Below are 12,356 nucleotides of genomic sequence, written 5' to 3'. Positions count from 1 at the left end.
TGTTCTAGGTTCTGGGGATACAATGATGAACCAAAGAAACAAAGGTTTCGCTCTTATAAAACTTACATTCCAATTGAGGGAGACAGATGATAAATAAATAGATAACATGTTAGGTGATAAAATGTACTAGGAAGAAAAATAAAGCAAGATAAGGGAATAAAAAGTCCCCTTAAGGCAAGTTAAGGAACAGGATGGGTCATATTTTGGTAGGATGATCTGGAAAGCACTCCTTAATTAGGTGACATTTTGTCAGAGAAGCACATAAAGCATGGGAGTGAGCCATGAGGATGCCTGAGGGGTGAGCATTCCAGGAAGAAGGAGTAGTGAGTGCAAAGTCTGACATGGGACTGTTCTTGGCACATTAGGTTGCTGCTGATAGGAGGCGTTTGGGGTTGGAATAAAATTAGAGAGGGAGAGGACAGTTGGAAATAACATCTGAAAGACATCTGGGAGTAAGATCATGCTGGGTCTTATAGAGCAATGTAAGGATTTTGGATTTTATTCTGAGTGGGATGAGACGGCATCAGAGGGGTTTGAGTTTAGATATAACGTGATCTGACATTTGTTTTCAGACAAACAAACAAACAAAGGGTCCCTGTAAGAGGATGTGTGGAAACAGAAGACCAGTTCATTGGCTATTTAAAATAATTCAGGTGAAAAAAGATGTTGGCTTGAACTGGGGTAGCAGGGATGCGGAGGCAAAAATTGGCTGATTCGGGATGTATTTTGAAGATAAAGTGGAATGATTTGCTCGTGGATTTGATGTGAGGTGTGAAAGAAACTGTAATCAAGGAGAATGCGAAGATTTTTGGTCTGAGCAGTGAATGAAGGCCACTTATTTGAGGCAGGGACCCTTTAGGGGAGCCCAAGCAGGGATGGGAGTGGGAAATCAAAGGTTCAGTCTTGGACATTTCAAGTCTGATACCTAGTGGACACCGTAGTCAAGATCCTTATAGGTTGTTTGACATGTGAGTCTGGAATTCATAGGAGAGATCAGTGCTAGATATAAAAATTTTGAGGTTGGTCAGGGTATGAGAGGTGGATGCAATCACAAAGAGAGTGGGTGTAGACAGAGAAGGGGTACAAGGACTGGATCCTGGGACCCTCCAACATTTGGAGATCAGGAAGATGGGGAAGACTCGGCAATTGAAATTAAGGAGAAATGGCTGGTTCTTAGAAGGATAACCAGAAGAGTATAATGTTCCAGTGGCTAAATTAAAAAAAAAACTATTTCAAGAAGGAAGGGAGTAGGGATGATATCAGTGAAAATGACAAATGAAGAGCATCTGAATTTTTTTTCCTCCACACAAAAAATGAAAAAACTGGCAAAAATAGTCAGAATCAAACTTTTTCAGAACTCTGCAAACTAATCAAAGGCTTGCAGTAAACTGAGGAGTGTATATTAAAGGAAAATGGCTGCATTTCAGTAAGAAGAACGAGCCTTGTTATGGTGTTTTAACTTGCTCTAGTCTCACTCCCCACTCTCCCAACTATGTGGTAGCTTGAAAAAATAACAGTCTGTATTCCTGGTACAGCCTGGTTGAGGGAGCATAATGGAGTCAGAACTTTTTCACAGCCAAATTTTCAGAGAACTGTCATTATTTTACCTGTCTGATAGTTCTCTGGGAGACTCCACTCAAGCTTGCCCAGAGTGAAAAGCATTTTTCCTAGGAAGCATCTGTCAAAAAAATAAATGACAGACTTTTTAAAAAATTTTTTTATTTAACTATAGTCGGTTTACAGTGTTGTGTTAATTTCTGATGTACAGCATAGTGATTCAGATATAAATATATATATATTCCTTTTCATATTCTTTTTAATTACAGGCTATTACAAGGACAGACACATGTTTTAACTTTGCAGCTGTCTGAGGCAGTAGATCACAGTTGGGACAAACAATAGATGAACCAAAAAGCTTAAAAGGAGAAGCTAGGGAATGAGACATCCACAGGGACTTTGAAAAACTCTGACACATTCCTGGGACTCTATAAAGCCACACACATAGCAGGGCTGTGCATGTGCTCAGGAAAAGACCTGAGAAGGCCCTAGGATCTGCATAAGCAGGATGTTAAGGAAGGGTTGTCAGCTGCCTGGCTGAGTGTTGAAAGCATCCCCCAACGTGCACACAGAGCCCCTCAGCAAAGACTGGTTGATTTATTGGTTCCAGGCATTTAAGGAAATCTTTGTCTTATCAATAGCTGACCACTAAGCTAACTGAGTAGAGACTTCACAGGCCACATACAACAAAATCAGACTTTATAGAATTGGTTCAGCAAAGTCACTAAACGAAGGATAACAATAAGCGACAGCAACAACAAACCTGGGATTGTACGAAGGTGATGTCTTACTAAATAGGAACTATCAATAAAAACACAGAAATTATAAAACAGAAGTTCTAGAGTCGAAAAATAATATAACTAAGATGAAAAATTCAGTAGAGGAGCTCAACAGTGGATTTGAGCAGGCAGGAGAAAAAAAAATCAATGAACTTGAAGATAGGAACCAATTCAGATGATCCAGTTTGAAGGGAAAAAAAGGAAAAAGAATGAAGAAAAATTAACACAGCCTCAGAAATCTGTGGGATACCATCAAATATACCAACATACCTCTAAATGGGAGTTCTAGAAGGAGAAGAGAGAGGAAAAAGGGACAGAAAGAATATTTGAGAAAATAGAAAACATCCCAATTTTGATGAAAAACATTAATATATATGTTCAAGCAGCACAATGAACTCTACATAGAGTAAACTCAGGATAAACACCTAGACACATGATAATCAAACTGTCAAAAGACAGAGTATCTTAAAAATAGAAGCAACTCATCCTGTACACAGATCCTTAATAAGATTAACATCTAACTGCAGGCAGTTGAGGAACAGTTAAAGTAGGAGGGAGCAATGGACACCCTTTGAGGGCCTAACCCTCGAAGGGAGTGGTAAAAGGGAGCTAGTCTTAGCCCTGTAGTGTTTGGGTCAGTTCCTTGAAATTTCAAAAACTGAATTCTCTCTCAAAACATACCTTGTATTTAATGTGGACAAGATGGGGAGTGAGGCAGAATTTGGACTGTGAAGAGTATGTAAACGTTCCTGCAGGAGATCCAGCAGCGCCCACTGAGGACCGAGCCAAGGAAGCTGGAAGCAGGGGTAACCTTGGGGCTCACAGCCGTGCCACCTGCGTCTCGCACGCTCAGGGGCCTGCGCTGCGGGGTACAGGCTGGCTCCCGCGTCCACGAGGAAGGGTGAAGTCAGAGTCACTTTTGGATTTTAATAACCCCTCCTCCCATTTCAGGCATCAAAATACAACAGCTTTCCAATTTTCTAAGTAATAATCAATGTAAATAAATTTCCAAAACGTTAAATGTTAATTCCTCGAAATAGTCTCAGAATAAAGGACAATCATCTGGCTTGACTATTTAGTTTTACGAAAGAGTCACTAAATTGTACTTATTTCCCTTCCCCTCCCTCCACAAGACCCACCGACGACCTAGGACAGAGCTGCAGACCAGGAAGTGGAAACAATCAGACAACCCGGCCTCCGGTCTGAATCTCTGGTTGACGATATTTGGGGCCATTCCGTTCGGGCCAAGGCTCTTCCTCACAGGGCAGCTCTGTGTCGGGGACACCCTCACCCAGCCGGCAGCCCACCTCAGGGCCCGCTTCAGCTCCGTCCACGTGTTGGCCTATCCCACGCTGCTCAGAGGAGCAGGGTCTCTAGGGGAATTGCCGACAAGAGCAAACGGTTCGGGTTCCCGAGCCGAGCGGGGCGCCGCAGGCTCCGGGACCACTCCTCAGGCGACCCAGGCTGGGGCCACGGGCGCGTCCTGCCGTGCGGCCGGCGCCCGCACCGATAGCCCGAGGAGAAACGCGAGTGGGCGGGGCCGGGGCGCCGAAGGGGACGTGCACTCAGCCGGCCCGCCGCACTTCCGCCTTCTGTGGAAACTGGGAGAGGGTCCTCGCTACGTAAAGGCGAGCACGCAGCGGGACCACTGCAGTCGGCTCTCTCCACCACATCCCCTTCAGGCTCGCTAGGAGGCCCGGCGAGCACTGGCCGGGATGTGACAGCCAACGGCCGGCCACCGTGGTGGTGCCCGCCACCTGGCCCGGGGAAGAGCTCATTCTCCCAGCGCACACGCGCGGGGCCACCAACCCCATAAGCGAGGCTTCAGCCCGGCTTTCCCAATTAGGGAAAAGGACAGCGGGGAGGGAAGGACTGGAGGGGCCCTGCGCGCTGGGGCGGCCTCCCATTGGCTCCTGTGTCTCCGCCCTCGGTCCCTATTGGCCGCCGGTCGAGCCCACGGGCCGAGCACGCTGTCCCTGGCGGCGCGGCGTTGGGCCGCCAGCGGCGGCGCAGCCAATGGGACCGGCCCTCGGGGCGGGGCTGTGGGCGCTGGGTCTCCGGGCGCGGGCGAGTTGGTAAACAGATCCGGAGCGCGTGCCGGGCGCCAGCGCTGCGGCGGGCGCGCGGAAGCTGCGCGAAGGTGACCGTGGACTGCAGCTTCCTGCCCCCAGGTAAGGCTGCCGGCTGCCGGCCACCGCGTGCCTGGGGCGCCGTCTGCCTGTGGCCGGAGCTAGGCTCACCACTTGCGTGGGTCCTTCTTGCATCCTCCTCAAGTGACAGCAGGCTTCCCCTTTGCGAGTTTCGCTTGCCGCGAGCTGCGGGCCGCGGCGCGGTGGGCGTGCCTCAGAATACATGGTGGGCACCCTGCATCTGTCTCCTACCCTCCGGCCCACCTCAGCCCAGGCCTGCCTCGGGGAAGGGACGAGGGCCGCGTGCTGGAGCCTTGGGCCCCTTGGAACGCGCCAAGCAGCCCCGGTGACCTGAAGCCATGCCTCTTGGTCGCTAGTGCAGCTTTTCTTGCCTCGCTTTCTCATGATAATAGTTCTCTTCACGCCCAGACCCTTTTGCACTGTCTCAGAGGCGCTAACTGCCCGGGGCCCCAGGTTTGTGTTAGTACTTTGACTCCCTTGGCCTTAGCCAGCTGTTGGATTTCACAAGTGAAACTTGGAAAGGAGGCCCTTCTTGGTCCTTTCCTCCGTTAGCTTTTCATTAGCTCCTCTTACTTCACTGGGTGTCTTGTGAGTGGTTAGGATTTAATTGCCTAAACTCGTGCATTTCTCCGGCCTCTGTTCCTCTGCCACACCCAGGCCAGTGATCCCGTGTGCCTTGTAGGATGGGGAATGCTGCAGGGGCAGGTCTGGATACTGAGATTCTCCATTTGGATGAAAGATGCCAGTCTCCTGAAGGGTGAGAGACTTACGTGCAGCCTCTCATTCTGGGTCCGGCCTGCAGCCCATTGGAAAACTTGTCCAAGCTCACTTTGGCCTTGGGTGTGCGTGACGGAAGACTGAAGAGCTGGATCCGCCAGGCCTAACTCATTGCCAAAGGATTTGAGCGTGCGTGATGCCAGCCTGCCAGTTGTCATGCTGTGGATGAGTGGGTCATGCTGGCAGGAGGGCCCTTCTAAGAAGAGGCAGCAGGGTGCTGGTGGTTCTCAGGAGCAGCATCTTTTAAGACTGGCGATGGCTTTGGGCATTTTCAATCTTGCAAATAATGCAGACAAGCCAGGGTCTTTGGCCTGACCTCAGGCAACTTAAAGGAAAAGTGAACTAAGGTGGTCTGAATCCTTCCCTGTGTGTCACCAAAGATAGGATTTCTCAACCTTCAGCAAAATCCCTGGCCTCTATCCATTAGATGCTAGTAGTACCTCACCTCTCGCTGCCCCCCACCCCCAACCAAGAACACTAGTTGTGAAAACCAAAAATGTCTCCAGACATTGCCAAGTGTCTCTTAGAGGGCACAGTCACCCTTGGTTGAGAACCACTGAGGTAAAACTCTAAAAAAAGTCTTCCCCTGCTGCCAGAAGCCTCCTGGGACCTGTCGGTGAGTAGCTGAGAGGTTTAGGCAGAGGGTAGTTTTGTGCCCCCTGCCCTAAACCAGTGATTGAAGCCATGTGGGTTGGACTTTAATGGAGTCCCCTCTCTGCACCTGGGGGGATAGGAGTGAGACAAAGGTAGAAACCCATGGGCATTTGCTGTGCCTGCTGGATGCATGGCAGTGACTGGCTGGGTCCAGAGTACAAAAGAAGTGGAAGACTTACGGTTTCTGTCTTTGGGGACTTTGCAAGACTGTGGGAGATGTGCATATGAAATAACTGTGGGGTGGTTTTTAAATAGTGAGCAAACAAGTTTAAGCTATCTGAATGCTGGCAGAAAGGCCAACTCAGTTATCTGGAAATGACTTTTCTAAGTTGGTGCTTTTCTTATCCTCACTTATTTGTTGAGACATCTCATGTCTTATGATGTGGGAGGGGGCTAGGCCTATGTCTGCAAAGAGTAGGTGTCTGATTTCATTTCAAACATATATGTGGGCATATGTACAGTTTGTAGAGTTCTTTTATAGTTCATCAAAGCATCAGTGTCAGAGACAACCATTTCTTTTGGTGCAGAGAAAGATACTTTAGTTCTGGGTCTAGATTTTTACCTTCACTATAACCCAGAATTTATGCCTCAGGATTCAAAGTCTCAAACTGATGGGGATGCAGAAAATTGAAGAACGAAGAGTTGTACAGAACAAGGAAAAACATCCTAAGCCTCTGCCATGAATTTCCCTTTCTTGTTGTTAATTGATCTTATGGGGATGTATCAGGATTTTCCCATAGCATTCCTCGGTTAGTTAGGGAGTCTTTGGGGTGCTCTTTCTTGCCTATAGAAAAGAATCTGGACAGGGAGGTCACTTCTCCTTTCTCAAGAAGAAGATTAGAAAGGTCTATTATTGGGAAGCTCCACACTTGGCAGAATAATTTTCCATCAAGAGCTGTGGACACTGAGTCATTATCTTTGTCAGTTGAAACAAGAGCTGTGTGCAAAATTAGACAGGAATATTTAGATAGAGAGTTGTCTTGATCTGACTGTGGCATCTGGAAATAGTTCCAGCATTCTTGCTAAACAACAGCCAGGGGCTTGGGAGAGCCAGTAGAAAGAAGAGCCTGTGGGAGAGTTGCACCCATGGGAGGGATGGGGCCTGCTGACTCTGAGGCAGGGCCAGGACCCCAAGTGAGATGCGTCTGGTTGGGCTTCTCCCCGTGCTTTTCAAACTCAAGTGGGTATCCGCTGGTCTGTCCACAAGCATGTTGTTTGTTTTGGGGTTACAGGCTCCTCCTGAGCCCTTGACCTTTTGCTTTGAGGTCAGGGGCTTGCAGAATATTTAAAGTTGGAAATGACCGTTAAAATCTCTTTTTATTCTTTATATTTGGGTCTGTGCATGTAGAGAGGGATTCTTGATAAGCTGAGTGTTTTTGACTCAATTTGCCATTTCAGGGTGCTGTAGTTTGTTGTAGTGTTGGAACTGAGTTCTTTTCTCTAGAGCCCTTGACTTGCTTTTTTAAAATATGCCCCCCCCCCCCAGCAATTTCCATCTCGGCTGTGGGAGAGAGGCTGCATTTGGGAAGTTCCTCTGTGCCCTAAGGGTTGGTGCTCCTCCAAGTCCTGCCCCTGAAGAAAAGCCCACTGTTGAACTGAGGCTGGATCTGGTTGTTTACTCCTCGTTGAACAAATATCGATTGATTGTTTGCCTTGAGCATGACATTAGGAATATAAAAGTGAACAAGACTTGAGTGCCTAACCTCAGGGAATTGTAGTAAGGAGTGTACAGATACTGCTTAAATGCCCTCGGTGTGGTTTGGACTAGGGGCTCTGGGTCAGACTACTTCTGGCTGGTGGAAATGGTAAATGCTCTTGGAAGAGAAGGCACGTTAATTAGCTGGGACTCTGAGGATGAGCAGGATTTCAGCAGGAAGAGGCAAGAGTTTGGTGGGGGCTGGGGGGTGGTAGTGACGGTCCAGTGCTTCCCAGAGTATCTGTGGTGAAGGCCAGGCTTTATTTTTTTCCCAATTTGTTGCAGACCGATGCTTTTGCAAAACATAGTAAAACCCTCATGACAATGCTCAGGTGCTCTGAAAGTTTCTGAGCACTCTGTTATCTCATCAAGGATGACACCACCAGTCCAAGGACTGTTCTCTGAGTCACATTGGTCCAGGCAGCAGGCTCCCTGAGCAGAGGCGCTGGGGTGGGTGAGTACAATCTGGCCAGAGGGTAGGGAGTGGGAGGGGAGCAGTGGAGTCTGGGCTAGGGAGTAGATTGGGGTGAGTCCCCCCATTTCCTGTTGAAGCAGCCTGTGTGATCTGCCCTTAGGGGTTTAGGATGATCTGAGCAGTTGCTGCCAGTTGTGCTTCTGTGGCATTTTATCTCATCAGTGGGGTGGGGGTGGGGGGCAAGGAGGGCTTGGCATAGCGCTCCTGGTAATTTTCAGCCGACAGTTCAGTTCAGGCCAGAGAGGGTTCCCTGAGTGCCCACAACTCATGAGTCCAGCTGCAGCCTGGAGGGCCCTGAGAGGGAGGGAGGCGGCTCCCTTCCTTGGCAGAGGTACAGTGGATGAGGGTACCTGTGGATACTGGGCAGACTGTGCAGGACCTAGAGGAGGTGCAGCCCTGTGCTGTGGGAGCCCCAGTGCCTTGGTGTTGATTCTGCTGGAAGTGGGCTGGGGAAGCGGCTTCCTGTGCTGGGAGGTCTAGGGGCTGGGGCCAGAAAGAGGAGCTGGTTTCCATGGGAGAGAACGGCTCTGAAGCTGAGGTCCACGCTGGCTGCCGGAGGCACTGCCGTGAGGTGGGGAGGGCACTCAGGTGGGCAGGCTGCTGGAGAGAGTTGGTCAAAGGGAATTAGGGTGGATGAGGAGGGAGCTGGTGAGGTGGCTTGTGAGAAATGATGGCAGCCTGAGTCCCAGGTGGCAGGTGGGGTGGTAGAATGCAAGGTTAGATTCAAGAGAATATAAATCTATGTAGGTGGACTCTCTAGACTAAGCGACTGCTTGGCCACTGGGCTAAGATTTCTAGTCGGGGGAGGACTGTTTGGGGTGGATAGCGGTGTCAGTATTGAAAAGAGAGGGTACACGGGGGAGGACCTGGGCTGGTGGAAGGAAGATGATGATGTTAGTTTTAGATGGGAAGGGGTTGAGGTATCTGCAGGACTTTTTCCTATCCTTTTTTATTAAGATACAATTTGCATACATTAAATTCACCCTTTCTAGTGCATGGTTATGCATTTTGACAAAAGCATATAGTCACGTAACCATTACTACAATCAAGGTATAAAAGTATTCCATCACCCCCAGAATTCCCTGTCCTCCTCCTCGGTGCCTGTGGGACTTGGAGGGAGTGATGTGGTGTCTCTGTATAATTGGGTTTGTTCTGGAATTGGTTCAGTAGTCAGGATGGCCTGCCTGGCCTGAGAATGTGATGCATGACGTGCAGGAGCTGTCAGCCCACGAGGAGGCTGAAGCAGCCCAGGGGACAGTGGAGAGAGCATGGAGGACGGGATGGAGGACCAGGCCTGGGGACTCCTTTGCTGTACAGTAGGTGGAGGAGGAAGAGCTGGTGAGACGAGGAGGTGAGAGTAAATCCTGGGAACCAAGGACGGGATTTCAGCAGGAAAGGCTGAGGAGGGTGGTGTTGGGTTGGGCTCAGGTGGATGGAGCCATCAGGTGGTCATTGTGAGTGTCACAGAGGGGACAGCTTGGGGTAGGACCAGACAGTGTGTGCTGAGGGAGGAGAGGAGGGAGGTGCACTCTGTCCTGGGAGGTGTTGGTGTGTTGGGGCTGAGGGAGGGGCAGAGTCAACAGGAGGTCTTCTGATGCTTGGTACATGAAAGCCGAGAGCAAGTTTGTGGGCTTGAAGGGACAGGCTTCTGTGGAAGGAGAGATTGAAGGCCAAAGAAAGAATAGGTCAGGGCAAGGTCATAGTGAAGGAGGGAGAGGGAGGAGGAGGGAGTGCAGGGAGGAGATAGGATGGTGGAGAGACTTGGGAAGGGCTGAGATGTGGAGCAGGGGTTGGAGGGCGAGCACATCCGATTGGTTTTGGGGAAACCAAGAGGTCAGTTACAGAGAGAGGGAGGCCCTCTGCTTGATGGGAGGCAAGGTTGGGGGTGGTGCTTGAAGAGAAAGCCAGGGTTGCATCTTGCCTTAGGTCCCTTGAGGTCCTGCTCCTGCCAGCAACTGAGGAGCTATGTGTGTGTGTGTGTGTGTGTGTGTGTGTGAGAGAGAGAGAGAGGTACAGGGAGGTGCTTCCTGGTCGAATGAGAGGGGGCCGGTCCCTTCCTCGCTTCCTGCCTCTGCACACCCAACTGGATTTTTTCCCAGAGCTGTGTTTCCTGAGAGGCTGTATGATTCCATCTCTCTGCCTCTGAGGAGCAAGGCTGCCCCTCCCTACTTGCTGTTTTCATAGACTGTCTAGAGGGGTCAGTACTCACATTCTTTTGAGCATGATTCTGTCTAGACCCTGTTCAGTCCCAGTTTTCAGCACAGCCCTGTGCTGTGCTCTGTGTCAGCCTTTTACACTCAAGGGATATTGTGCCCTAATCTCTGGGAACTGAAGATCATCCAGGCCAATCACCTCATTTTACAGATGAGGAAATGAAGAAACTCAGGCCCAAAGGAGAATGGATGTGCCCAGGTCACACGTGGCTGGTGCCCAGGGTGGGCCTGGGACCCGGGCCTCTCCGGCTGCCCTCCTCTGCCTGCCTCATCACACTACTCACGTTGTCCAGGAACTGAAGGGCCTAATGGCGACATCCCTGCCATCTGCTGGGCTTGCTGGGAGGTCCTGAGGACTGTTCACACACTAAACTTTTATGTTAAATCCAAAGCCTGGGGTCAAGCTGATGTTTACTTTCTGCCTGGCACGTTTTCTCTGCGTTTGGCACGGAGCCTTGCTCAGAGAAGGGTGGAAGTAAGAATAGGTTGCCCTGTGACCTGCAGGTGGTTACTGTTTGACGGGTGCTGGAGCAAACATCTCACATCCGTCTGAGATCAAAAAACCAGTTTGTGGCTCTTGCTCCCTAACATGTTTACAGCCAACATTTGGTAAAGCCAAGGGCGGGGCACCGCGTTCTGGGTCAGGTCCGCCATGTCTCCTGTTCCAGCCTGCGTGAGCCCACTGTTAGCGGGCCAGGCCTGCTGTCCTTTTCCCCTCTTCCCTCTCACTCTTCTTATAAGCAGGGAGTGGGGCCGAAAAGAGAAAGGAGTAGAGGCACTGAATCCTGGGTGGGCTGCCACCCCTCCCTTCTGGTGTCTGGTGTCTGTGTGCGCATGTCAGCAGGCTCCCAGCTGTCCTGGCTCTGCTGCTGTGAATGCTGCTGTTCCCGTTTCTCCCTCTTCGGCCCCCCACCCCATTAAAGTGGGGGTGATCCTGCCACTGTGTCCATGCCTCTTCATGGTGGGGGTTTCAGGGTGGTTTGGACAGAAAGAACATTTCCCGGATGCTTGGCACTCCTGGCTGTCTCTTGGCTTCTAAGTTCTGGAGGAGGGAGCTTGAGAAGCTAGGGAGCCCCTGGGTGCCTGTGGGTCTTAAACTTCTGGTGTGAACAAGGTGTGGGACCAGACCTCGAGGGGAGTTTAGAGCTGGGTCAGCGGTCCCCTCTCCAGGAGAGCACCATGCAGTCAGGGAGACAGGACAAGCACACAGAGTCATACAAGGTGGCCTTAGCCGTTAAGAGATGAGAGAGTTTAGGGTAAAATAAGTAACTTCAGGATGGGGAGGTGGCAACCACTGTGAAGTGTCTAACATCCCATCAGGATGGGTAGGATTTTGGCAGGGAAATGGTATTCCGGGGGAGGAGGAGGGAACAGCACATAGAAGAAGGAAAACTTGTGTGTGTGTGTTTGTGTGTGTGTGTGTGTGTGTGTGTGTGTTGGAGGATGGGCCATTCTGGTGCAGCATTGGTGTGGGGGAGATGGTGGTCCACAGTGAAGGGCCTTAAAGGCCAGGTTCTGTAAGAGGAGAGCAGAGGTCAGTGAGGGGGCAGCCACTTCCTCTTCTGAGAAACCTCTTCTTATTTCTCTTCCCTAGGATACTTGTCGGTCTAGAGTTGTCCCTCGTAGGGTTAACCCACTGGTTTTAAAAGCCATTTGCATACACTTGTAGTGCCAAAGGGTTGCATGTGACCTCAGTGGCAGGACATGTTAATTTAGCCTCCACACCAGTGTCTATACCTGGCCTGGGTGTGGTGTTTGGGGGCGCTGCTAATTAAGGTTGGCACTGGGAGTCGGTGTGGCAGGACCGAGGGCTACATCCCCAACGGCTCCTTCTAGCTTGTGCACACCCAGGGTGGACTTCCTGGGCGGCTCCTGCCTCTTTCTGCCATTATGTTGAGGCACACCTGGTGAGTGGGGTCACTGGTGCTGCGAAGCATGACACTCTCAGCCCCAGTAGCTGAGGAACTTTGCGCAAAGGGATTTTGGCCAGATGGCCTTTGAGAGCCCAGCCAGCTCCTGGATTTTTATGGCTTGTAATTTTCTGCAACCAAGTGG

General features: G+C 50.4%; 1 protein-coding gene across 1 annotated transcript in view; it reads left to right on the top strand.

The window, feature by feature from the left end:
* The first annotated feature begins 4,351 nt into the window (after positions 1-4,351).
* COQ8A (coenzyme Q8A) overlaps positions 4,352-12,356 on the top strand; it is a 38,305-nt gene continuing 30,300 nt past the window's right edge. The window contains exon 1 of the mRNA XM_032466576.1: positions 4,352-4,507. The gene's annotated coding sequence lies outside the window, so the exon portion shown is untranslated. The remainder of the gene's footprint in view (positions 4,508-12,356) is intronic.

This window comes from Camelus ferus, chromosome 23 (assembly GCF_009834535.1).
Source record: "Camelus ferus isolate YT-003-E chromosome 23, BCGSAC_Cfer_1.0, whole genome shotgun sequence".
In the NCBI taxonomy this organism is placed as follows: domain Eukaryota; kingdom Metazoa; phylum Chordata; class Mammalia; order Artiodactyla; family Camelidae; genus Camelus; species Camelus ferus.
The sequence above is the reverse complement of the archived record's forward strand: the minus strand, read 5'-3'. Positions and strand labels throughout refer to the sequence as shown.